The 22,245-nt window shown below is 40.6% G+C and overlaps 1 protein-coding gene across 5 annotated transcripts in view; it reads left to right on the top strand.

The window, feature by feature from the left end:
• Positions 1 to 22,245, top strand: part of SNCAIP (synuclein alpha interacting protein) — a 164,221-nt gene that overhangs the window by 8,039 nt on the left and 133,937 nt on the right. For 2 of the 5 annotated variants that reach the window (XM_070793259.1, XM_070793260.1), the window contains exon 2: positions 22,106 to 22,202. The exons of the other annotated variants lie outside the window; for them this stretch is intronic. The gene's annotated coding sequence lies outside the window, so the exon portion shown is untranslated. The remainder of the gene's footprint in view (positions 1 to 22,105; positions 22,203 to 22,245) is intronic. 5 annotated transcript variants of the gene reach the window in all.

Below are 22,245 nucleotides of genomic sequence, written 5' to 3'. Positions count from 1 at the left end.
CCCAACTGCTTGTTTCCTACTTGGTCACTAAAAGCTACCTTAGAAAAGAGCTGGAAAAATGCAAGTGGCCCAAAGTGAATATCAAGGCTGGAATCTATGGCTCAGAGATCAGATGAGGAATATTTTTTCTTCCTACTATAAAGAGGCTATCTATTAATTAATATCTGAGGTGCTTACTCTGTGTTGGGTACTTGCCAGCTCAGAGGCATTCCAGTTATTCTTAGTGAATCCTCACAGAGGCTCTAGGAAGGAGGTACTAAGTTATCATCCTCTCTCTCCATCTGAGAAAACTAACATGTAAAGAGTTGAAGCAGCTTGCTTGCCACTAAGCTCTCCCTTCCTGGGGACTGAAAAGCTGCCAGACCCTCAGCTGGGCCATTGAGGAGTAGACCCCATCTCTGATTGGGCTCTTCTGAGTCATCTGTTATGATGCTTTCGTTGTTTCTCTAAAATGAAGTGACCACTTCCTAAGAGTAAAACATTCCAGCTGCCTCCCTTGGCCATCCGTTATGTCAGAAACACTATGGGAAAAGATGTGTTTAAAGAAGTAAGGACACCAGTTCTATAGGTAGTTGAAATCAAGATGAATTTCTACCTTAGGCATTCCCATCATGTTCTTCTGCTTCTGCTATGGCCAGACAATAGAGGCCTCTTACAGAGGTTGTCCTCTTGTGTGTAATGCGTAGGTCTCTTGAACAGACATTGAAGAGGCTTCATTCTGAGAACCACTCTGAAACATATACTAAGAATACACAAAATGAGCTAAAGATTTTGGAAGCCATAGAATGTTTCTTAACCTGTTTTGAGTCTGAGAGCCTTTTGAGGCTATGATGAAAGCGATAGATTCTTTCCTTAGAGAAAAAAGATGTACACACACACACACACACACACACACACTGTGTATCTGATTTCAAGAGTTTCCATCTGTGGATTTCCCCCGGCTCCATACACTCCAGGTTAAAAACCTGCTTAAAAGCTGTAATCTGGAAGAACGGTAATAGCCATTGTTGAGTGTTTACCATGTATCACATGCAACCATTTATTGTGCTCACCATGTGCCAGTCCTTTCTGAAAAGCACATCATAGCCAACCAGCCCCAGAGACGTGCATGATGAGCCCTGTTTTAAGCTGTCCTGAGTGAAGTTCAGAGAAGGAACTTATTCTTCACCCAGCTGCCAAGTGGTGAGGGTGGAATTAAAGGCTGAACCCTGATCTGCATCACTGCCCCTTCCTGCAGCCTCCACGCCCGTTCCTCTTACTGTGTGAGACATGAAACCTGGCTAGGGAGACTCCCAGCCTCTGTCAGTCCTGACGGCCCTCAGCCTCTCTGTTGACAAAGTTGGTCTAGTGGCTGCTTCTGCCACGGGAGCCTCCTGTAATGCTGGAGCAGATGAAGGCTGAAAAGGGGGACAGAGTAAGCAGAGTAAGCAGAGTGGTTTCCTTTCAGGCCCCCTCTGCAGGTGAGAAGGCAAAGGGACCAGATGACAAGCCACAGATGGAATGAAGACAGGCTGACTGGTCGGTCTGGTCCCAGTAGAGCGTGGCTCCCTGGAAACCAGAGCCTGCTTCTCATTTATTGATGATGTGACTGTTGTCCTTGTTTTGGCCTTCATGTAGTGGTGTGTCTGCTGCAAATGAATTCAATGATAAGTGCTCTTCAGGGAGCACACACACCATCAACCTCTTCTCTTTGCAGCCCCTCGTGAGGTCCCCTGTGTTTTCCCTTCTCTCATTCTATGGCTACTTTTCCCCTCTCATCCACAACACCCCAAGACAGCCTACTGGATTTTCTCAAGCGTCCACTGGTGACCAGAACTGCCTGCTACAAGTAATAGAATCCATGGTTCATTTCAGATTTTCCAGTAGACATGGTGAGAAAAGTAAAAGGAAACAGGAAATTAATATTAATGTTTTACTTGGGCTTCCCTGGTGGCTCAGTGGTAAAGAATCCACCTGCCAGTGCAGGAGATGCAGGAGACTCAGGTTCAATCCTTGGGTCAGAAAGATCCCTTGGAGGAGGAAATGGCAACCCACTCAGGTACTCTTGCCTGGAAACTCCCATGGACAGAGGAGCACAGAGGGCTACACAGTCCATGGGGTTGCAAAGAGTTGGACATGACTGAAGCTATTGAGAACGTACGCAGAGCACACGTGCAATGTTTTACTTAACCCAGTATATCCAAAATACTAGCATTTCCCCATGTAACTGATATTTTTAAATATCATTAATCAGATTCTTTGCATTCCCAATCTCTTTGAAATTTGGATGTATTTTTAAAATGTTAATTCTTATTGAAATATAGTTGATTTACAGTGCTATGTTATTTTCAGGCATATCATGAAGTAATTCAGTTATACATATATATATATTTATATATATATATATATTTACATTGTCTTCTATTATAGGTTATTACAAGATATTGAGTATAGTTGGGTGCACTTTATTCTTAACTCAGACCAGCCACATTTGCCATGCTCACTTGCCAAGTGTGGCTTGTGGCTCCCATTGCAGCCTGCAGGCTTGGGCTCTGAAGAGGCCTTGGGAGCCCCGAGGGCAGACTCAGTCCCCACCACCAGCTCTGTCTCCCCAACACTTAGCTTCATCTCCTCTGTCACCCCATAAGAGGTGTTGTACTCAATTGCCTGCGCTCTTGAACCTGGGCCCTTGAGAGTAGGCAATGTGTTGGTCGTCTCTCTGTCCTTGGTGTAGAGTGCAGTGTCTCAGAGTCCACAGTTGGCATTTGTGACCTTGAATGCATTAAAGGAGGGGGAGGTTGTATGTAATCTCAGGAACTGAAGAGACTGGTATATGAGGCTCACCTCCCAGCCCTGGCTCCTGCCTTTCAATCCCTGGTGCTTTCTGGTGCCACAGAACCACACTGGAGTCAGACCAAATGGACAGTCAGAAGGAACACTATAGCCTAGAATTGTGCTGTAAGCTACACCTCCTCTAGTATTGAATCCTAGGGGAACTTATTGCAGTCTAGCATGTTAAATCATAATGGTCTTATTTAACAGAAGGGGAAAGAAGTAAGACAGACCAAATACCAAAACAAACCTCATCCACTGGACAAGCCTCCTACTGACATTGCAAAGAAGGCCAACTGACATCTAGAATATTAAATCCACAGAGAAGGGATAGGCTGCATCAGGGAGCTGTTGCAGTCGTGATGATGAGCTTTCTCTATGCTTCCAGTGGTTTGAGAGTCATGACCACGCCCCCTGAGAGAATGGGAGATTTATAGCCCAAGTTAGTTTGCCTTTGCACAAACAGTATTTAAATTTTGCAAGGCTCCTAACCAACTAACATTCATACGCTTGTCTGTCTACTTTACCCTAATGATAAATGCTGTGTAAAATAATTCATTCAACCAAGTCTCAAAGGTTGGTGCTGCCACAATACCATACAAACCACATACTCACATAAAGTCAAAAGTTTGAAAATGGGAGAAAATATTTGTGTTTGATCTATTAAGTCATATAATCATTTTAAGGACCTCTTGTCTCAGAAAAAAGTATGTTGCCTCAGAGCCACTCAAAGGGTGCATTGAAATAGAAAGTGGAATCAGGCCTAACCTCTGTCTTCTAGTTGATTCCCATTTTCAACCTGGAAAGCTCATTGACCTGCTGGCGGTTTTTGTTTCTCAGAGTGCATACAGGGAAAAGTAAATCCTGCTGTCACAGACTATGTAGGAGGAGGATGAATGAAGTCTAGAGAATGTTTTGAACAATTTCTCAAAAAAAAGTTTTATTTGGAACAGTTGGAGGGCAAAGTAGCTGCCAATATTTTTGCAGAGTAAATTCTAAAGAACTAGAAACATCATAGCATACATCCTATTGTAGATAACCAAACACTAACCATGTTTAAGTAATTTGATGATCTCTTTTTAATAAGTCAAGGATGGTTCAGGACAGACAAAGCTTTTCATCTATTGGCTAGAGTTTTGGGAAGGCTGCTTTCATTTGCATGTCTTAAAAAGAACCCGTGGCTCTCCTTATCTGCAGTGTCCTTCATCCTACATGCAGCTCTGGTGTTGCTGTGTTGGTGTAATTGAAAACCTATAAAAGGCCGAGAGCTACTTTTGAATTGGCTCAGTGAACTTGGACTGGATTTGTCAAAGTGGTGAAAGGTTTAAAGGAATTTTCATAAATGAGGTCTCCAAGCTGTGTTTTAGCCATACAGTTCCAATGAACTCCAAGGCTCGTGAACTCGGAGAAAAGCGCCTCTGAGAAGGGCAGTCATATCAAGATGGAAATAAATGATTCATTTTTACTCCCCGAGTTCTGCAGACATAAGCACACTTAGCCGCTGATCATCATAATTTAACGGTACTGTTGTGCACTAAAAATACAATTTAAAAGTCTAATCTTTAATTAAGTTGAGTACTTGCAGATTAACGTGGTTACAAATCTTGGGCCCTGAATGTAGCACAGTGTTCACTCTTGTTGCTAGGAAATAACAGCTCTTCACAAGCTACAGATTGACTTGGTAAGAAGAGGGACATAAGCTTTTCCTACTAGGGGACTTGATCAGTTCTTCTTTGTTTCTGTCTCATAATGTATGTGAATGCATTTCATGCTGCAGAGGTCTTGCTGCTTTTGTTGGCCACAGAAAGCCCAGGTATGCGCACTAAAGCAAACATTTCGAGGATGTTTGAAAGATCTTACCTAGAGCTCTTGGACAAAATAAGCTTCATCAAGTTTTTGAGTTTTTAATGAAATGAATTTGTCCATTCATTAGAATTACCAAGGAAATAGATTGTTCTTTAATGTAGAATTATCACACAGTTAATTGATGGCTTTGCATTCTCACCATTAGTGGGAAGCTGTCAAATTAGAATCAGCATTTAATCCAAGTTGATGGTTTTCCAAAATCATTAAAACTTGCATGTAGGAAATCAACTCTGCTATTCCTTTTTCCCTTTCCCTCTCTTTGGCAAACCTCACCGCGTGACACATTGTACAATAGTTTTTAAAAATGCAAAGCTAATGCTTGCACAGCATGAAAGGGGGTAGCGATGCCAGTTCATTTGCCTTGTTCCTGAAAAAGACGAAAGATTTCTATGTGCTATTTCAGTCAAGATTAGGCATGAAAGAATGGCCTCCCCAAGCTCAAAAGCAGAACTAAGAAAAAACCCACAGGGACGAATTTCTGTTTGATCTGTTGGAGGCAGGCCCTTGTACACAGGGCTGATGTTTCAAAGCAGAGGCCCTTCCTAAAAGATGGAAAATAGCAGAACACTTGTTTGTGTTGAGGAACAGCTTTTGATTGGCTTGTGCTCATTACAGGATTTTGTCCTAAATCCAAACTCAGAAGAATCTGGGGAGATTATATCTTTTGAGAAGGGTACTGCTGAGGGACAGGATCCTGACTGCACCCAGCGTATATGCTCATGACCTCTCTTGGTGAGTGAGTGCATGCGTACATAGTCGCTTCAGTTGTGTCCGACTCTTTGTGACCCCATGGACTGTAGCCTTCCAGGCTCCTCTGTCCATGGAATTCTCCAGGCAAGAATACTGGAGTGGTTGCCATTTCCTCCTCCAGGGGACCTTCCCGATTCAGGGATCAAACTCGTCTCCTGCATTGCAGGTGGATTCTTTACCACCAGAGAAGCCCTGCTCTTGGGGATTCAGTTCAGTTCAGTCACTCAGTCGTGTCCGACGCTTTGCGACCCCATGAATTGCAGCACGTCAAGCCTCCCTGTCCATCACCAACTCCCAGAGTTCACTCAAACTCACGTCCATCGAGTCAGTGATGCCATCCAGCCATCTCATCCTCTGTTGTCCCCTTCTCCTCCTGCCCCCAATCCCTCCCAGCATCAGAGTCTTTTCCAATGAGTCAATTCTTCACATGAGGTGGCCAAAGTACTGGAGTTTCAGCTTTAGCATCATTCCTTCCATCCAAAGAACACCCAGGTCTTATCTCCTTTAGAATGGACTGGTTGGATCTCCTTGCAGTCCAAGGGACCACACTTTAAATTTCCCTCTGGATAATTAAGGGCTCATTTCTGTTAGAAAACCTCTTGTTGATTTTGGTAAAAATGTTTTCTCAGTCTGTGCAAGTACCTGGCACAGTTTTAGGTTCATACTTATGATTAATACATGCTGGCTGGATAAATGAGTCCTTCAGCATGTCTTGCAAGTAAATGTATCAATTATAAGACTGAAGGTTTACTTCAGTGCAGTAAATAGAGGTTATAAACGCTTGTCTTCTCAAAAGATATCATTGTGTAACCTGTGTAATTTATATTCAGAGTATCCCTCTGAAGCAGGATACTGTCAAACACTTGGGCAAAATACTATGTGATGGAAGGTCTCACTGCCCAGCCACTAGTTGGAATAGGGAAGGAATTGTAAGAGTCTTAAGACCTGCTTTTATGGAACTTTTGATGCTAGAAGGGAATTTGGAAATTTGATAGTAGTAAGATGGAGAGATAACAAAACTGGCACACAGGTTACAAGCTTCTAGAGGGTGTTGATTATTTTTTGTTATTCTCATTGTCACCTGAAACACCCAACAGCATGCTTATAAACGATGTGGGTCAGAGATGGTGCATGAAGGCAGACTGCTACACTGGTCATGAGTCTCAGAGCACAGGCTGGCTTAGTCTCTTACTGTGTGTGTGTGATCTGGGGCAGCTTACTGAACCTCTGGATATTTTGATATGATTTTATCTTTCACTACCAGATATCTGCTGATTATTTCACTTACTCTAAGTTTGGGATGATGGTATCAAATGGATTCTAATCCACTCTATTCCTTTCTCAGCCTACTCTGTGTGCTGAGATATTTGGACTGAATCAGCAGGCTTGTTTCCTGGTTTCTGATTGGGTTTGGTCAGTGAGAGGCATCAGCAGGAGATGAGCTCCTGGCACTTGAGCATCTCCCTAAGGCTACTTTCTGAATTCTGGTAACTATGCCCTCCTGCGGCTACTTCATACTGATAACTGCTCCCCTTTGGTCTTATTAGCTTAGGGTACTACACTATCTCTTGTAGTTTCTTCAAACCCAGCCCACACCTTTGCAAATGGTCTCTTTATTAAAATACCCACAAATTGCATTTGACTGTGCCACTTGTTTCCTCGTGGGAATCTGGCACAAGTGGTTACCTGTTTCAGAGGTCATTGTAAGAATGACATGTTTTAGGTAGGATTTAAAACAATGACCAACTCATAATAAGTATTCAACAAGGTTAAATATGATTATCATCAGCAGTTGTTGTCTGCTACAAAATATTGGGTTTGTCATATTCATTGTGATTATGATGTTTTCAAGTTTTTAAAAGACAAGAAGTAAATAACTACCATGTTGCAGATGTTAAAAGTGGAAAAAGTGAAACAGAGAAGTCAAGAGCTAAGGCACTCAGTACTTCCATTCTAGAACTGAAGAAGTGAATTGAAGATTTTTGTCCTTGTTTCTCTGTACAGGGTACAGAGTCGCAATAATGTCTGGAAAAGAAAGTTACAACTTCAAAGTATTTACTAACTTGAAACATAACCTACTTGGAGTAAATGGATATGCCAAATATAATACAGTCTATTTGTGACTGCTAAATAATAATTGGGTTGAGTCATGGACACCTCAGCATCTTCACCTTAATTACTGTAAGAGCTGGGGCTCAGCATTTTCACATTTGTGCCCTCTTGGTGGTGTGAAGATATATGATCCTTAGCACTGAATTTCTTACAGACTCTTGAGGGTAGATCTATTTGTTTATACTCACAGCTGAATAAAAGACCAGCATTATGATGCTTATATAGTACACATTTTTCTTACTACCATTGAAGTGTTCTCATTCTTAAGTCATATAAAATAGCCCACTCTGTGATAATTGGAGCCATCTCATCTTAACTTATAGTACACTCATTACACTGTTTGGCAAGAATGAAAACTAATGCTTTCCCTGAAGGAGCAGTGATCAGTTTGAAAAACTAAACATCCTACAATGTCTTTCCATTTGTCATAGTTGTTGAAATTTCAGAACATGTGGATACATCTTTAAATATCCTGGAAAAATTGTATACATATTCACTAAGAAATTATAAAGAAAGTGAGTTTCAGAAATGTCTCTCTCTCTCTCTTTTTTTTTTTTTACAGTTAAGTGGAGTCAAGGGGGAGAAGGCGATGGCACCCCACTCCAGTACTCTTGCCTGGAAAATCCCATGGACAGAGGAGCCTGGAAGGCTGCAGTCCATGGGGTCGCTAAGAGTCAGACACGACTGAGCGACTTCACTTTCACTTTTCACGTTCATGCATTGGAGAAGGAAATGGCAACCCACTCCAGTGTTCTTGCCTGGAGAATCCCAGGGACAGGGGAGCCTGGTGGGCTGCTGTCTATGGGGTCGCACAGAGTCGGACATGACTGAAGCGACTTAGCAGCAACAGAGTCAAGGGAGGGATAGCAATCTGAAAGGCCTTTTGATGTCAGTCCATATGAGGATTTATAGATTCTCCCTTCCATTCAAGGAGCTAAGTGGCAAAAACAGATATCTCGTTTCCAGAGAGGCTAATGCTTCTAGAAGAAAGGATTATTGTTTGAACATTTGGATCTCTTTTTATTCTTTAACGTTTTCTTCAAAAGCGCATCCAGGTAAGATTGATGTTGTCTTTCTTTATAAAGAATATGCCTTTTATATATTGGGCACTTAACAAATGGAAACTTTCTCAACTACATGTTTATTTATTGTCTTAAGTTGTCCTTTATGGAGGAGACATCATATCCAAGTGCCATAGCAATCTCCCACTTGACCCTCATGAAGCCTCCCATTGCTTCCTTCCACCCATCTACTTCTGTTTAGATTTTCTCTCTTCCTATTTTTTTTTTCATATTGAGTGAAATACAGTGGCATAGTCACCAAGAGGAACTAGTAATATATTCATTGTAGTTATTATTCCAAATGATAACAACTGTTTTCAGCACATCAGTTGTGTTGACATGCATACCAGCAGTGTGGGAATAAAATAAAGTTCTTAGTAGATCATACTAAGTGATCCTAAAAATATCACACTGTACCCAAGAACCTTCCATGGCTGCTTGCCAAACAGATATAGCCATAGGTTTTTTAAATTGAGTAATAGATGGTGTTTGCAGATGAAGGACATGTTGCTTTACATAGTCATTTGGTAAACATGCTTTAATACTCTTTGCTGTATAGAGGCAGTCATTTCCTTCTCTGAACTTTCTGTCTAGTGCAGGACATAATTGGCTATCAATAGTAGAGGCATAGGCCAAGTGCTGTAGTAGGAAGGGGTTGGGAGTAATGAAGTCCACCTAGAATCTGGAGGAAGGTGGTCAGATTATCAAGGTTTCTCAGGAAAATTGACATTTGGTTTAAGAGTTTAAGGCCAAGTGGGAGATCACCAAGCAGAAAACTTCAGGAAGAGTGTTAGGGTCTAACAGACTTGAGAAATTGTAAGTATTTTGATGTGACTTCACAGTAAGATATATGGTGTGGAGTGGCAGGTGATAATGTTAGCTGGAGCCAAATCTTTATCTGTTTCGCAGTATGGAAGAAAGGAGCCTATCTATTTCAGTGAGTGATACTAACAAATGACCCTACACAGACTCTTGTGTCATCTATGCTTGAGGTTCATACTATCATCTGTGTTGGTGACTTTCAAATTTTTATCTCTGGCCCTGGGCTACAGATCCCCTTTATCCTCTGCTTACCTACATTTTGATGTTTCATCGGCTGTCACAAAATCTCCACTCCCACAGTAAACCCATCACCCTTCCCTCAAGACCTTGACTCTGTTCTGATTCTTAGTTTAGACAATGGCCCCAGTTTTCAAGGTAGTCATCCATGACACTCTCTTCTCTGGAACCCCCAGTATCTCCTGATATCATCTCAATAAGTTTACTTATTTATTCAGTTACTCTCAACATTATTGTCTCTTTTCCATGCCTAGTTCCAGTATCTTTATTTAGGTTGCTGTCATCTTTCTCTTTGGTTACCCCTGCAGCCTCTTAACTCAGCTCCATCTCCCTTTCTGTTCAGTTATCTCATGGTTACCAGGTTGATCTTTCTAATTATTGCATAAGTGACAGCTAGTAAAATTTTTAGCAGGTTCTCATTGCCTGTGGATAGAATCCAAAACATCAGCACGACATACAAATCCATAGGATTTTGGCTCTGCCTGCTTGTCCAGCCTCCTGGGGCCCATGATCAATCCCCTACCCTTCTCCAGACTTTTTCAGTGACATGGAGCACCTGTAATTTCCCGTCTGTTAGTCGCCTGGGCATTTTCCTGTTCCTGTTCCCAGCCTTCTTACCCTGTCTGCTCACTCCTTTGCACCACTGCCTCCATCCAGGTCAGGGTGAGGTGTTTCTACAAGTATGTGGTGATAGGTTTGTTTGTTTTCCTCCACTAGATTTCAGGCTCCTCAGCATCAGGCACCATGTCTCATTCATGTCTGCCATCTTCCCAGCACTCGTGTCTAGCTCAGAGTTACAGCAAAATAATAGTGTTGACAAAGCACTCACTGTAGGCCAAGCAGGGTGCTAATTTATTTACATATATTCTCTTTTAAGGGAAAAAACAAAATCAAGCTATGATTTAGAAAAGGAATGTGGAAGAAAAGTAAAGATTGGGCAAGAGATTTGTTACAGGGAGTTCAGTAAAGACAGTATTTTATCAAAACAAGTAAGAATTGAAAAGATATCTATACTAGGGTAGGGCCTTCCCAGGTGGCACTTGTGGTCAAGAACCCGCTTGCCAGTGCAGGAGATGTAAGAGGTGAGGGTTCAATCCCTAGGTCGGGAAGATTCCCTGGAGGAGGGCCTGGCAACCCACTCCAATATTATTGCCTGGAGAATCCCCGTGGACAGAGGGTGTCGCGCAGAGTTGGACATGACTGAAATGACTTAGCATACATGTACATGTGCACATACAAGGGTAGAGGCAGTAGAAACCCAGTGGAAAGAATTCTTCATAAGATGGTATGAAAAACCCAAACAAAACTTTCTGGCCAACCCAATGTTACAGTGATTCCTAGAGGTACTGAACGGATGGCTAGCTAGGTGACTGAATGGAAGAATAGAGAACCCAGCATGTGCTCCTTACATAGAACTTGCTGTGAAACTTACTTTGTTTAACTTACAAGTCTGATAACTTTGGTGCAACAACTTCATTAGGATGAGAGGAAAAAATGTCTAGGTGCAGAAGTAAGCTATGAGGCAACAGCCCGAGAGGAAACAAAGGTACAAGCAGACATATCCTGAGAGAGTAATTGTGATGGCTCTTAAAAGAGATATTTAAAATTAAATGTACACATACGATTATTAAATTAAGTCCAAAATTGCTCAGGTGTGGAAGTATGTAATGTAATTCAGAATTCTTTCAGGGTCAAAAAGTGAAGATTCCAGTGGTCATTGTAAGCTGAAGGATTGTCAGTTGGGGTGTTGTTGTTCAGTCACCCAGTTGTGCCCAACTCTTTGTGACTCCGTGGACTGCAGCACACCAGGCTTCCCCATCCTTCACCATCTTCCAGAGTTTGCTCTGACTCATGGAAGTAATGGTTAAAAGTGAGGACCCTGGAATCAGAGTGCCAGGCTTGAGTTCTGGCTCAGTCATTTACCAGCTATAGGACCTGGAAGAAATGACTTTACCTCCAAAGTAGAGGTACTTTCTTTGTTGGGGTGTTTTAATGATTCAGTGAATAAAAGAAAGCATGTGCTTCTGGAGCAGGCTGGGCTGTAGCAAGCAATCAGTGAAATGTGGTCTCAGCTCTGTGTAAACCCACACGACTTAGTAAAGGTGGGAAAGGGAGCAGTGACTGTATTCGCACTTACACTCATGGATTTCGATGGGCTTTCATCATGTTTGGTAGATGTGTTAATATGGGTGAAGTGTTGCCTTGTTTCATATTTAAAATGACAATTTTGTTTCGTAAGATACACTTCAAGGGACTTTGTTTTTGCTACGCTTCAGCCTAAGTGCACTTAGTTTTCCCACATACTTCCTGAAAATAGTTGGTCAGGTGAACAATGAAAGTGATCAGTAATCATTTAAGACACAGTGTATTAAAATATGATACCTAGTTAAGTCCTTATGGTGGGAATTTTCGAGTTCATTGGTGTTGAATGTTCATTAAATAGTCCCTTTTACTATTCATTATTTTAGCTAATTAAACATCTTAATAGAAAAAATCCTTGAAATATGCCACTTTCCAAATGTTTCCTAAGATATAATTCATATATATTTCAAGATAAAAATATTGTGTCCTTAAGGAGAATTGCCCAGAAATAAATATATATTGATTTAAGTACTAACTGATAATGAACACAGAATTAACCTGTAGGATTGACTTAACAAGTCTTTTCTAAATGTCTGCTTTTTATCTTCGTCTTCCTCAGTTTCTTTGATTGATGCAGACACAAAGCGTTTGGTGCGTGTGCATGTAAGCTAAGTTGCTTCAGTCATGTCCAACTCTTTGTGACCCTATGGACTCTAGCCTACCAGGTTTCTCTGTCCATAGGATTCTCCAGGCAAGAATATTGGAGTGGGTTGTCATGCCCTTCTCCAGGGGATCTTCCCTACCCAAGGATCAGACCCACATCTTATGAGACCTGCACTGGCAGGCGGGTTCTTTACCACCAGAGCCACCTGGGAAGAAAATAACATTTGGTGGCGCTTCTCAATCCATTGTCATTCTCTGTACCTTTACCTTATGTTATTTTTTGTGTTGTAGCACTTATCCCAACTTAACATAAACTAGCTTTATTTGCTTATTTATCATCCATCTCCCCAACCTGAATAGAAGTTGCTGTGTGCAAGACTTTCATTTGTTCACTGCTATATTCCCCAAACCTACCATAATGCCTGGCAGAAATTCAGTAAATATTTGTTGAAAGAAGAAATGTACATATGTAAGTTTGTGCTTAGTCAAGACTCCTAGACAAGATTGTGCTGCTACATGGATGTATTTTTGTAAACATTGTTTACTGAATATAATGTAATGCTTATTCACTAAAAACTCAAAACAAAATTTGGGAAATACAAGGAAATATCAATTAAAAAAATGTTAAATCATTCTCCAACCCTGAGAAAATGATGACATTTTGTTGTGTTATCCCCTTCATGTATTTGATGTCACATCATAATTATGTGCCATCCTGGATATATTCTTTTATATGCTGGATTTCTTTCACTTGTATTATATCATCAGCATCTTTCTATACTTTTACAAATATTTTCTAAAGACTTCTATTTTAAATAGTAGAGTTGAAATCCTTTTCTTCTACCTCCAAACAACATAAGTAATGAAAAAACAGAGAAGAAAATCCATCTGTGATGAAACAAGTCATTAGCAGCAACCCCAGAGCACAAACTTTGAAGTACACCTGCCAAGTCTATAACATATGGATACAGGTGAAGGAAGACTTAAGAAACTACCATTATTCCATCATCTTGGACCTTGAACAAGGTGCAGATTTCCTTCAAATCAAGTACACTTCCATCCAAGACATCTCCAGTGTTTCCTTAATTAACCTAGAGCCGTAGAAAGACTCTGGGAGAAGTTGGAGTGACTCTGTAAATATCCAGACATCGCCACTGAAAGGCGGACAAGATGGAACTGGAGGAGAAGTGATTCTGAGCTGCCGTGTTCATTTTCCTCTCCCAACCTGCTAGCTGGGGGTGTCCAGTGGAAGTGAAGTGTGAGGAGGGCGGGGAGGCAGCCGTTGCCTGTAGGGGGCCCACTGGGGCAAGCAGAGGGAGGAGCAGGGGGCAGCAGAAAGGAAAGGCTTTCTGCAAGAGCTTGCCAAGGCTTTTAGGGAAATGCGTTACTTATTTCAGACTGAGAATGTACTGAGACACTGAATAATATTTGGTGAACTTAAAGAGTGAATACTTTCTCCTTATCCTGTTTGATAGAGAGACATGGCCACTAGGGAGAAACTAACCCATTAAGATTAGAAATGAGAATGAAATAGCTGAGCTTGTGCAAACTTCATGTAGTTTACAGAAAGAGGTTAGCACAAAGATAAGGGCCATAAATCAAAGATTAAGCAACATGGCACAAAAGGGCATGTTTCTGCAGTTGTAAAAAGAGCTTTGCAGCAAAAGGTGAAGCTGAGCTTTTCAAATTGCTGGAATGTCACTGTTTATTTATGAGGCAAGATAAAACTCATTTTTAGATAAATGACTAAATTGAAATACCATAATACGTACCATTCAGGTGCTGTTATAGTTTTAAAATGTGACTATAAAAATGTCACATTATTACGGATCCTATTTGTTGGTTGGGTATTTTCCGAGTCCTGTCTACTCAGTGTATTGACTCCCACTAGGTTTTACTGCTGCCCGCCTTGTGTAGCCAGTACACAGTAGCTATTATAAAAGCAAGATAGAGTTCTTTTCTACCTTGCAGAGCTCTGAAGAGTTTCGGGAACGTGAGCCAGAGCTCGTGTTGTTGTTTATGGTATTAGATAGAGTAGAAATAAAGGCCCTTTGCTGACAGAGACCATACCTCATTTACAAAAAAGCAGTGGGTTCTTCAAAATTCAAATTTATATTTCATTTGAAACTTGAAAATCTTACATTCTAGTTGTTTCCCATTTCCCTTGAGCAGCTCTGCCGGATTTAGGCAAGGCTGAGTTTACTATGTGAGTGTGCAAGTGCTTAGTTGTGTCTGACTCTTTGCAACCCCATGGACTGTAGCCCACCAGGCTCCTCTGTCCATGAGATTTCCCAGGCAAGAGTACTGGAGTGGGTTGCCATTTCCTTCTCCAGGGGATCTTCCCAACCTAGGGATCAAACCTGAGTTTCTTGCATCGCCTGTATTGGCAGGCGGTTCTTGACCTGCCTGAGCTGGTAACTCACTAAAAAAACCGTTGCGTGACTGCATGACAGTAGCAGTCCTGTATTTTGTGTGCCTCTCTGGTTAGTCATGTTCACAAATTGCACTTTACATTTCATCATGCTACCAGTAAGGTTTTTGGAGATAGTTGGGAATAAGTCAGAAACAATGGGCAAATGGAAGCTGTGTTTGGGTATGGAGGCCACTAGGAAGAGCAGGTTGATATGGAAAACTGAGCTTTGGGAAGCACAGAGCAATGGATTAAGAGGGTAAGTCAGGTGACAGTATGAGAGGAGGCTGTAACAGGCTTGCAACTTCTGAAGAGGTGATAAGAAGAACTCAGGGAAATGAAAACAGAGTGGCAAACCAGTGATAGGAAAGATGTTCAAACCATATGCAGGCACTGTCCTAGATGCTTTACAAATGTTAACTCAGCTTCACCATAGCCCAAGTGAGCTAGGAATGATTAGCATCTCCACTGTATAGGTGGAGAAAAAAATTGAAGTGAAGGAAGTTTTAAAGCGGGAGAAGGCAATGGCACCCCACTCCAGTACTCTTGCCTGGAAAATCCCATGGATGGAGGAGCCTGGAAGGCTGCAGTCCATGGGGTCGCTGAGGGTCAGACACGACTGAGCAGCTTCACTTTCACTTTTCACTTTCATGTATTGGAGAAGGAAATGGCAACCCACTCCAGTGTTATTGCCTGGAGAATCCTAGCGACGGGAGAGCCTACCGTCTATGGGGTCGCACAGAGTCGGACACAATTGAAGCGAGTTAGCAGCAGTAGCAGCAGCAAGTTTTAAAGCACTTTGCTCAAGTTACACAGCTAACAAGAGGCCCAGCTGGGATTTGAACCTGGTACCTCAGATCCAAGCCCATGCCCTTGGTCCTTATATTGCTTTGTCTCTCAGACATCTGTGACAAATTAAGATGCTTTGTAAAAGTTTAAGTGTTCACTGTACAAACGAATGAGTTGGCAGTTAGGTCTTTGTTCGAGGTCAACACTTGATTCATACTTGAGACACTTTCAGGGTAGAAGTAATGAGTAAGAGTGGGCACACAGGGTCGTATCAATGGACAGAAGTTAGTGAAATTTAAAGAGGAAAATATAGGGTGGATTAGAGAAATTATTGTAATAATGAAGCCTCATCTTCAAACTGGGTTCATATTAGACAAATTGTTACTTTTAGAACCCACTTCAGTATTCTTGCCTGGAAAATCCCATGGACAGAGGACCCTGGTGGGCTACAGTCCACGGGGTCGCAAAGAGTCGGACACGACTGAGTGACTTCACACACAGTTTGTAATTGAAAAATTTCCTTATAGAAAATGTGTGAATATTGTGCAGTTTTACAGTTCTGTTGTTCAGTCTCTAAACTGTGTTTGGCTGTTTGCAACCCCATGAACTGCAGGCTTCCCTGACCTTAACTGTCTCCTGGAGTTTGCTCAAACTCACATAGTGTGCTTAAACTCATGTACTTTACGGTAGTCCTAGAATAAACAGCATGTGAACTATTTCGTTGTCCCCTATGCAAATGAATTAGCCACAGAATTTAGGTAAGTGTCCAGTAATTAGTGGATTTTTCTTTTCAATTTAGGACACTTAGGCAAAAATTATGTTGATCCTCTTGGTGTGGATTTAGTTCAGTGTTTAGGAAGTATTATTAAATTGCCAGAGATATTATTAAATCACTATAGGTTTGGCCAGAATGTACTTTTAAATGTATTTGACAATGTGCCTTCACTTTTAACAACTAACACAATTAAAAGTGTAGGAGGAAGACTTTTAGGCAATTTAAATACATATTTTCAATAACCAGTGTACGAGACAGCAAAAGAGACACTTATGTATAGAACAGTCTTATGGACTCTGTGGGAGAGGGAGAGGGTGGGAAGATTTGGGAGAATGGCATTGAAACATGTAAAATATCATGTGAGAAACGAGTTGCCAGTCCAGGTTCGATGCACAATACTGGATGCTTGGGGCTAGTGCACTGGGATGACCCAGAGGGATGGTATGGGGAGGGAGGAGGGAGGAGGGTTCAGGATGGGAACACATGTATACCTGTGGCGGATTCATTTTGATATTTGGCAAAACTAATACAATTATGTAAAGTTTAAAAATAAAATAAAATTAAAAAAAAATAAATACACATTTTCAAGCATGTTTTTCCTGTTTCTTTTTTCTTGACAGCCAAGATATTGTATAATTGTTTTTAAAATAAAAATAAAACCTAATGTTTTAGATTCATTTTTAGTGAAGTGTATTTGTTAGGGAGAGCAGTTTTATAGACAAGTTTTAGTTGAACAATTGTCAAAGACCCAAAGGATAGGCTTCTTTATATGCTGTATGTAGGGCTGTGTCTTGACAATGTCAAAGCAACTGCTTAGTTCAATTAACGATTTGATTCTGGAATCAAATAAGAAAAACTAATTATTTGGTAAAAATAATCTGTTTTTGTTATTTTCTCTCATCTTTTTCAGTCAAAAGTACCCACTTGTAGTTGTAGAGAAGCTGATGCACCAGTTCTTACAAAAAATAAAAGGTGCTTCATTTATGATGTTGCAGGAAGCCTGACTCCAGTAACCTTTAATACTGGCTAGTTTTGGCCAGTATGGAGAAGGAAATGGCAACCCACTCCAGTACTCCTGCCTGGAAAATCCCAGGGACACGGGAGCCTTGTGGGCTGCCGTCTATGGGGTCGCACAGAGTCGGACACGACTGAAGTGACTTAGCAGCAGCAGCAGTTTTGGCAAATGGTTACTCTGGACTCTAACTGTTATACTTTGGGACTCTTGGGAAGTAGACTATATGCCGGAAGTTTATCAGAGAGTGCTCTTGGGATCAACACCTGTGGAAGGGAGTGGGCAGGAGAAGCTGGGCTCTGATGCTGTCTCACCAAAGGCCTCAGTTGATCAGCAGAGAGTGGAGGATCTCTGTTTAGCCAGGGGTGATTCCCAGAGAAGAGGACAGCTGAGGGCTGTCGGGCAACATCATTCCCAGCAACTGGGGATGATGTCCTTCCATCCTAAACTGGAAGCAGCAGTGCCCTCTAGAATAAATGACTAAAATATTTTGAAATTTTAAAAAGGAAAAAAAAAAATCTGCATCTTATCATTTACTTTCAAGTTATATATAGTGTTATCACAGAAGCCTCATTTTACAAGGAAATGAAACCAAGAAAAATTTTATTTGAATAAGTCTTTTGCGTAGAAAAGGGAAGTGGTCATATTTTTAGTTACTGGTCATCGGGAGAATGTACTTGTGTGTGCAAGAGTGTGGAATAGATAAATAGGATGAGCCGCTTTTAGTCTTGTGCACTGTATTAGGAGCTTGAAAGTGAAAGTGGTTCAGTCATGTCCGACTCTTTGTGACCCCATGGACTCTACAGTCCATGGAATTCTCCAGGCCATGGAATTCTCCAGGCCAGGATACTGGAGTGGGTAGCCTTTCCCTTCTCCAAGGGATCTTCCCAACCCAGGGATCAAACCCAGGTCTCCCACTTTGCAGGTGGATTCTTTACCCGCTGAGCCACAAGGAAGGCCCTGTTAGGAGCTTAACCTATCATTTAATCTGTGGAACTCCTCTGTGAGGGAGGTACTGTTCTCTTGATGGTATTGGTAAATAAACAGACTCAGACAGGTTAAGTGATGCCTGAGATCACACAGCTAGTTTGTGATATAGTCATGACTCGAAGCCAAGTTCATCCAAATCAAAGCCCTTTTTCAGATCCCATGCTATACTGTTCTAATCCTTTAACTCTAGCCAGAGATTTTCTGCTTCAGTGGTTAACTTTCTTCCCTTGTTTTAACCATGTCTCCTTATCCGGGTTTAGGTCCTCACAAATCCCAGAAATTTGCTTTTGACCCTTGAGACAACTTCTACTGGTAAAAGGCAAATATTTTTATCCTCCCTTATCAGGGCTGTAGTGCGAGTGACAGTGGACCAGCGTCCTATGAGAACGGGTGCCTTCTGGGATGATTTCTGCCCCGTACTTCTGTCCCCATTTAGTAGGTGTGTTAGTGGGTAAAGGAAATTCACCATGCTAAAATATTCTTAGGAGTCAGAGGTGAAGCTGGGTGTACTGATTCCAAATCCCGTGCTTGATCCCCGCTTCAGTGAGATTAATATGGGGAAGGAGGTGTGTGTGTGTGTGTATACAGTAAGTATAGAAACACTCCAAACTTTGAATGACCCCACATTATAAGCATTTCATTTATGATGAGGGGTTCTTGGAACCAGTAGAAAGAAATCGCTTGGGGTATTGCTAGGAAAAATATAAATATATACACTTGAAGTATATGCTTTTTGAAATGAATTTAAACCATTGAAATTAGAATAACTTCCTTTGGGCTTCTCATTTGATTAGAATGCCTGGACAGTGTTCTTTTACACTGTGTTCTGTGTTTTGAGGAGCTATGGTTGATTGGTCCCCACAGTTGAATCAGGTTACAAATGACACAAAACTTCCACTGCTCCATGACAGTCGGCGTCCTCTGATTTGTTTTCGACAGCACAACTGAAGTAGGCAAGATTCTCTTGTTACTTTGCTTATTTGAGTAGGATACTGCTTGTGTCAGATAGTCCATGAGGACTTTAAGACATTTGTCAGATTTTCATATAATATTTCATCTTCTATAGTAAAAAAAGGAATAAGGCAAGTCATTGTAATATTTTCAGTCACATATATTCTTTGATAAAAGTAAATGACAATCTCTATCTGAAGTATTTTATGTCTTTTCTCAAGCAGTGATTACTTTATTTGTATGACTTTGGTTTCTACGCAAATCTTAATTTAATGGAGGATTTCAGGAACAGTTGAATGAAACAGATATTTCGACATGATTGATGCAGTGTCCCATATATATTGTATAACTGCATTATAAATTACTTGGGGCTTTAATATTGAAAACAGATGAAAGTATGTTTGCTTTTTGAAATGAGAAAAGAAGGATATTCGTATACAAACTTGTAGAGGTTTGACTATATCATGAATGCATATCTTCATTAACAACCATAACTCAGCTTCCCAATTTATCAGTATTAATCTAAATGGCTGTAAACTTAATTATCAGTACTAGTGCTGCAGTCAAGACCAACTAAGAATTTATTATTTTTTTATTGTTCTGGGTATTAAAATGGTCACAGAACTATAGTAATACTGTTTCATATCTATCCCTACATATATTAAATTATGCTGATACTGATAATTTATAAAGTTTATGAATGAGAACCAAATTAAAGATGCCCTTTGAGTTCTCTTTTTTTCCCCCATAGTGAAGTTAGGAATCAAGTAGTAATATAATATCTTGAGAATTCATATATAATGGACAAGGATTTAATGAAGACTTTCAGGTTTCACTGTTATTTTAGATCCCCATAGTATTTGAATGTGGTTTTATATGTCATTTGAATCTCTTGGCCTAAGTCTTCAAGGGAATGTTCATTTCCTAAAACCTCTTTATGGGATAAACATAAGCTTTTATAAAAGGATTCATGCACACCTCTGCTTCTAGGGTAGCCTAAAGGCGTGTGCATATACAGGCAGGAAGGAATCAGATACCAGGAGGGGGACTTGGGTCTTACACAGGGGGGAAGGCTGTGGCAGCTTGCGTACTGGTGTCCTGATCTGAAGGAAGCAACTGGGTTTGTGATCATTTTGAAAAGTAGTACCAATTTCTCTACATCTAATGTTCAAGAGAAGATAAAAATATGGATGTTTTTGTAAAATTCCTTCATTTTAGAACACTGAGAAGACCAAATCAATCCCTGATGTGGGCTGCATATGGCCCGAAGGCATCCAGTGTTCTCATTCCCATCTAAGTCATGGGAAACTGGAATTCTGATTGTCTTCCATTGGACATACATGGAATGGAAGTTTGAGTAGGAAACTAATTATCTTAATAGAATCTTCAAAATGAAATCAGAGCCAGCTTTGGATAGATTTAAATTTTCTTCTTCAAGTGTGAAAAATCCTCCAGTTTTCTAGGTTAAGCCACATATATTTTAGTCCAAAAAGGAGGTGGGGTATAGGAAGTTGGAATCCTGTTTCATTTGGGATACTGTCTTTTTATTGATTGGTCCAAAATTGAATACCCAATTTCCTCTTTCGCATTTATATCTCAGCATGAGATTTCCTTTCCTGATTTAAGCCTTTGTGGCCAGTTTTTATCTGATCATTTGTCTGTCTGATATCCTTGATATGTTTTTGTAACATTTTTAACAGAAAATGTAAGTGCTATTTATGGAAAGCAAGCTGGTCGGCTGTGAGGGGTCTCTTGTGATTTCTCAGGTTGTTTTCACATTCGACTGATGCTGGCTTCTAGAACAGAAGTCTGGGAACTAACGATGAATGTTAGACCACTGAACATAGGTTTCTTTCCTTTCCAAGTCTGTCTGCAGGGGCAGAGAGAAAAGATGAATGAGAATGGAAAATATATGCATGTAGCTGAGCAGGAGGTTAATTATATTAATTTCAGACTCAACCCAGCCTGAAGACAATATAATAATCTTATAAAAAATGGAATGCCAGCAAGGAGCCAAACTTCTATTACCTTTTTCCTTTTAAGAGCACAATATGTTATAGCAATCAGGAACTCATAAATTGCCCTTACAAGCAGTTCAGAAAAAGTTACTGTGTGAAGCCTACTTAGAGTTGGAAACTGTGGAGAGATTCTTTTCCCCCATTGCACCTGAGGTGTTTTTTTCCATGTGTTGAGTTTTGTTTCAGTTGTTCAGTAGAGAACATGGGAATTCTGCTATGTTTCTCAAACATGTGATGGATGTGGAGGGGTCAAGCTGAAACTGAGTTACTTTGAATACTGAGGAGACAATAAATAGTACTCAGAAGTATGATTCCCTGAATATATATGTGAATACAGAGAACCATCCCATTTTCCTCTCCTTTGGACTAGGATCCCTGGTAAGAATGAAGTAGGGGATGAAGATGGGAATTAATGTAGGGAGAGATGAAATATTCTAGTGCCTTCCAACACAGACCTCTTCCTTACCTCACAGGGAAGCTTCCGTTCCTTTCCTTCATCAATAAATACTAAGACTCACTGAGTAAAAGACCAGTGATTCAAAGTGTTGACACCTTGAAGTAGGGGAATGTTTTTCAAATAATTTACAGCAGCTATGAAAGTAATTTAAAAAGTTAATCTGCCCTTAAAGTATTCAGCTTTGTCAATTGTGCATAATATCCTCAATATTTACTATTACTTTATGCTACAAACATAAACAATCATTTCAATGACCCTTTTTATTAAAATATGTGAACATTTATATTTCATTATTTCAGAGAACCACATGAATCCCACAAGTCCGTGGAAATTTTAGAGTGAATTTTACTGCCTCGTCACCTATGTCTAGACAAATTTATTAGGCACTTGCTGATGGTGAGTAATACCTGTTTATTAAGCTGGTTTTCAGGCTGCTTAC

The sequence above is a fragment of the Bos indicus genome, chromosome 7 (assembly GCF_029378745.1).
Source record: "Bos indicus isolate NIAB-ARS_2022 breed Sahiwal x Tharparkar chromosome 7, NIAB-ARS_B.indTharparkar_mat_pri_1.0, whole genome shotgun sequence".
NCBI lineage: Eukaryota > Metazoa > Chordata > Mammalia > Artiodactyla > Bovidae > Bos > Bos indicus.
Note: the sequence above shows the minus strand (reverse complement) of the source record. Positions and strands in the feature narration are given on the sequence as shown.